This window comes from Myotis davidii, unplaced genomic scaffold (genome assembly GCF_000327345.1).
Source record: "Myotis davidii unplaced genomic scaffold, ASM32734v1 scaffold327, whole genome shotgun sequence".
Taxonomy (NCBI): domain Eukaryota; kingdom Metazoa; phylum Chordata; class Mammalia; order Chiroptera; family Vespertilionidae; genus Myotis; species Myotis davidii.
Window position 1 is genome coordinate 2,426,076 of NW_006298628.1, and position 5,420 is coordinate 2,431,495.

Here is a 5,420-nt window from a genome sequence, read left to right on the forward strand (position 1 = left end):
CACATGCCCGGGTTGCGGGCTCGATCCCCAGTAGGGGGCGTGCAGGAGGCAGCCAAAGACGGTTATCATCATGGATGTTTCTACATCTCTCTCCCTCTCCCTTCCTCTCTGAAATCAATTTTAAAAATCCCTGTGCCCACTTCTAGTCTCGCCCCGCCCCCCACGGGTTCACAGGTCCAGAGCCTCACCGCCTTTTCCCTTTCCTCCACTCCCCACCTCATGCTTGGGTTCACCACGCTTAACGGCCTTTGCTCCATCCACCTCAGCACTCCAGGTCACCCCTGAGCCCACCGGAATTGTTCCGGCAAAAGACGCCGGAGGAGAGAAAGCTGGAGTAGGCTGAATCCCTGCAACAGACCCTCGCAGCCACTTACTGCCTTGGCGCCTGGAAGCGACTGGTGAATTTCTGATGAAATTAGCATTTGCGGGACCCTTTTCACAAGCCAGGCGGGTGTTGGGCTCCTTCTTGTGAGTCATCTCAGTTATGATTTTATTGTATTTCACTACGACTTAGGAGTCACAAGCATGACTTTTTTTTTTTAAGTACACAAAACAGTGGCGTGCAAAATAGTGTTTCTGTGTGTGACAGTGTGTACTTCACTGTGGCCTGCTTTGTCCCCCGAAGAATCTAAGACAGAGATACACAAAATACAAGGTGGTGTAAAGAATGAGAGAAATGAATCGAACCAAGTAAGTCAGGAAAGTGAGTAGAAAGAAACGCCGGAAGGGTGGACAGCCCTGGTGTAGGAGAGTTCCAAATTCAGCTCTGGGCCTGGGCAGCCAGCAGAAGAGAAACCCTGCGGGAGGGGAGCTCTGGAGTAGCGACTGCAGGGAACTATTTCCTAGAAACAGTGCCAAGAAGGGTGTTATGCTTTCCTGGACAGCACCGCACTTCCCATGTCCACGCAGCGCAATGACCTCCGTGCTTACAAAGGGATTTCATCTACAGTTTCCTCCTTTTTCTTTTATACTCCTTATTTTGAGAGTTTACAGATGTCCCCCTTCCCCTCCATTGACTCCTTCCACCCGGTTCCCACCCCACCCCAGGCCTGCACCACCCTATTGTCTATGTCCATACGAGAAAGCTAAAAGGCTAATTCCATGTAACCTTGATGTTTGGGGGGCTAGCAATTTGGGGGGCTAGGAATCTGTGCCAGTAACCTAATGTACATCCTTGATAACCTATCATTAAGTAACAGTACACAACCCCCCCAGAGGGGGTTATCAATGCTGGCACCAGGCCAGGCCCCTAGATATGGCCTCAACGCCCCCATCCCAACCCACGGGGCTTTTTGCAAAGCCCGCAAGAGGTCCGGAAGTCCCCATCCATATCTGGGAGACAAAAGAAACCAAAGGGTAAGGAGGGCTTCCACCATATTGGTTTGCTTAGACCAGCGGTTCTCAACCTGTGGGTCGTGACCCCTTTGGGGGTTGTACGACCCTTTCACAGGGGTCGCCTAAGACCATCCTGCATATCAGATATTTACATCATGATTCATAATAGTAGCAACATGACAGTTATGAAGTAGCAATGAAAATAATTTTATGGTTGGGTCACAACATGAGGAACTGTATTTAAAGGGCCAGAAGGTTGAGAACCACTGGCTTAGACTCTGGAGGTGACTCCTCTGAGACCGCCGGTGTAATAAAGCTGTGTAACGTCATTTCTCTAAGCGTCGCTTGGGTTTCTTCGGTTTTCTACAACACATAGGCAATGCATATATGCATATAAGCTCTTTGGTTGATCTCCTCCTGCCTCCCCTGCCCCCCTTCCCTCTGAGATTCATCAGTCTGTTCGCTGTTTCCATGCCTCTGGTTCTATTTTATTCATCAGTTTATTTTGTTTATTAGATTCCTTGCTCATTTATTTTGATTTTTAGATTCAATTTTTGACATATATGTATTTATTGCCATTTCATTGTTCATATTTCTTCTCCTCCTTCTCCTTTTTCCTTCTTCCTCTTCCTTGAAAAGGTAACTAACTGCTTTTCTCTTGCTGCCTATAAGATGCTTTCTTTGTCTTTAACCTTTGGCATTTTAATTATGATGTGTCTTGGTGTGGGGCTCTTTGAGTTCCTCTTGTTTGGGCTCTGTGCTTCCTGGACTTGTAAATCTATTTCTTTCACCAGGTACGGGAAGTTTTCTGTCATGATTTCTTCAAATAGGTTTTCAATATCTGGCTCTCTCTTCTCCTTCGGGAACCCCCATAATGCGGATGTTTGTACCCTTGAAGTTGTCCCAGAGGCTCTTTAAACTGTCTTCATTTTTTTTTTCTTTTTGCTCTTCTGATCAGATGTTTTTTGCTTCCTCATATTCCAAATCATTGATTTGATTCTCAGAATCCTCTACTCTACTGTTGAATCCCTGTAAATCTTTTTTTTTTTAATTCTTCTTTATTTCAGTTAGTATATGCTTAATTTCTGACTGGTCCTTTTTCATGTCTTTGACATTCTCACTGAGTTCCTTGAAAGTCTCATGAAGATCCTAGAATAACCTTATAACCATGGTATTGAACTCTGTATCCAGTAGTTTGCTTCCTTCCGTTTCTTTGTCTGTGACATGTTTCTTTGTCTCCACATTTTGGCTGCTTCCCTATGTTTGTTCCCATGTATTAGGTAGAGCTGCTATATCTCCTGGAATTGGTAGAGTGACCTTGTGTAGTAGGTGTCCCCTAGGGCCAGTGGCTCAGCCTCTCTAGTCCCCTGAGTTGGGCACTCTAGGTGGGCCCCTGTGTGGGCTGTGTGAACAGTCTTGTAGTTGAGCCTTCATTGTTATTGGCATCTCTGGGAGGAGTTGATTTCTAGGCCAATTGGCCGTGAGGACCAGCTAAAGTGGGAGAGCTGCTGTGCAGAGGTGAGGCCCAGCTGTGAAGCAAGCCAGATTGGTGCTAGTACCCGTGCGAGTACCAGCATTTACCTACACCACCATCTTGGTTGTCTCCACAATATCCTTCTTAATTCAATCCTCCTAATAACACTGTGAGCTGTTTAAAAGATGTGAAGACCCAGCTTATGAAAGATTTCATGACTTGTTCAAACCTTTGTGGCCTGCAATGGAGCTAGGACTTGTCCCCAGAGCTGTGTCCTTAAGGCCAGTCAGTGCTGGCTCCACTGTACACCCTGCCTCACCAGCTTTATCAAAATGGGAAAACTCTTGTGGCTTTGAAGTGGGGATGAGGTTATCTTCCGCCTTACAGAAGTGTTGTGACCTGTGATTTCAGTTCCTAGGAGAATTCTCTGTGATTGTGAGTGCCTCTGCCTGCTCTGAGGGTGAAGAAAAGGGAAAGGAAAGGAAGGGAAAGTTAGCAAAGTGAGCATTTGCTAACACCAGTTCCCCAGGGCAGCCATGCTGGAGTCCCTGGGTGTCAAGAAGCAGAACCAAGCAGCCTCTGTGCTACTGCCCTGAGTAGAGAAGAAATGGTCCCTCAAGACTACCTGGAGCCCTGAAACATGGAACAGACTGATGAATCTCAGAGGGAAGGGGGTGAGTGGGTGGGAAGAGATTAACCAAAGAACCCATGGACAAGGACAATAGTGTGGTGAAGGCCTGGGTGGGGGGAGAGGGTGGGCTAGAAGGGGTCAATGGGGAATAAAGGGGACATATGTAATACTTTCAACAATAAAGATTTAATTTTTTAAAATATAAAGTGCAAGCCCTAGCTGGTTTGGCTCAGGGGATAGAGCATCGGCCTGTGGATTGAAGGGTTCTGGGTTTGATTCTTGTCAAGGTCACATGCCCAGGTTCTCTGTGATTGGGCTCAATCACTAGTAGGGGGCATGCAGGAGGCAGCCAGTCAATGATTCTCTCTTATCATTGATGTTTCTATCTCTCTTCTCCTCTCCCTTCCTCTCTGAAATCAATTTTAAAAAAATGTAAAAAATAAAATTAAGTTCAAGTCAAACTTGAAAAAACAACAACGAGTATAAATTTTAAAAAGACTAGCCCTAGCTGGTTTGGCTCAATGGATAGAGCATCGGCCTGCAGACCAAAGGATCCCACAGGTTCAGTTCTGGTCAAGGGCACTACCTTGGTTGCAGGCTCCTCCTCCCCAGCCCAGGGCCCTGGTCCGGGCTCATGCAGGAGACAACCAATTGATGTGTGTCTTTCACATTGATATTTCTCTCTCTCTTTCTCTCTCCCTAGAAATCAATGGAAAAATACCCTCGGGTGAGGATAAACAAAAAAAGAAAGAAAGAAAGAAAAAGATTACCGAGAGCCCGGAGGGCGGCCAGGCCTGTTCACATCTGGAGTCAGCCTGAGGGTGGTCTCTCCCAGTGGATGACCTCAACTTTTTCACTATGGCTGGTTACTATTTGCCACCATGACAAGACCCCCACTTCTCCCCGGGGTGAATGGGCTGCTGACCCATTTCTGGTTGTCACTTTGACAAATCGGCCAGTTCTTTATATATATATATATTTTTTTTTTTTTATTGATTTTTTACAGAGAGGAAGGGAGAGGGATAGAGAGTTAGAAACATCGATCAGCTGCCTCCTACACGCCCCCTACTGGGGATGTGCCTGCAACCAAGGTACATGCCCTTGACCGGAATCGAACCTGGGACCCTTCAGTCCGCAGGCCGACGCTCCATCCACTGAGCCAAACCGGTTCTGGCCGGCCAGTTCTTAATGTAATTTGAATCTCCTCTGGGTTTGATCATCCCAGCCACTCCTAGCTGGCACTTGTGTCCTTGAGCCAAAGGCCAAATTCTTTATTCTTGATGATTGAGCTCTTGTCTATTTGTTCCTTGTGAGAGAAGCTTCCAGTGGTCCACAGGGAGCTCAGCTGCATACTTGGAACATATCTGAGCAGATCCTGGTGCCATATCTGAGCCTTCTGAAAGGTGGAGTTGAAAGATAGATTAAGCCAGCTTTGCATCCTGGTCTTATTAAAACAGTGCTCTCAGCCAAGAGGAGTGGCACTCAGGGAAGTCAAATGATTTCTGATACTCTATCAAAGAACTTGTGCCTGATAGGCACTTCCAAGCTCCAAAGGAATGTGGCCATGTCCTATTCACTTTTCTATTGCCAGAGCTTCATACAGGACTGCTCCTTGACTGAGTGAATGATTGCATTGAGTGGGGAGATTGTTTTCCCGCCCACATAGTCACTAGACCTTCCTCCTTCCAAAGCCCCATTGAAGCAAGTCTTGCCCTAGAGGGGTGTCTCCAGCACAGAAGTTCTCCCACTGCAGACACAGCTGATTCTCACAGCCAATTGGCCTGGAGGTCAATTCCTCCCAGTGATTCCTAGAACAATCAAGGCTTGACTACAACAAGACTGTGCACAAAGACCACAAGGGGCTGCAACAAAGTGTCCACCTCAGGTAATTGGGGAGACTGAGCCACTGGGCCCTTTAGGACACCTAACAGAGACAGCAACTCGGTCAACACAGGGAACAATAAAAAATGTGGAGAAAAA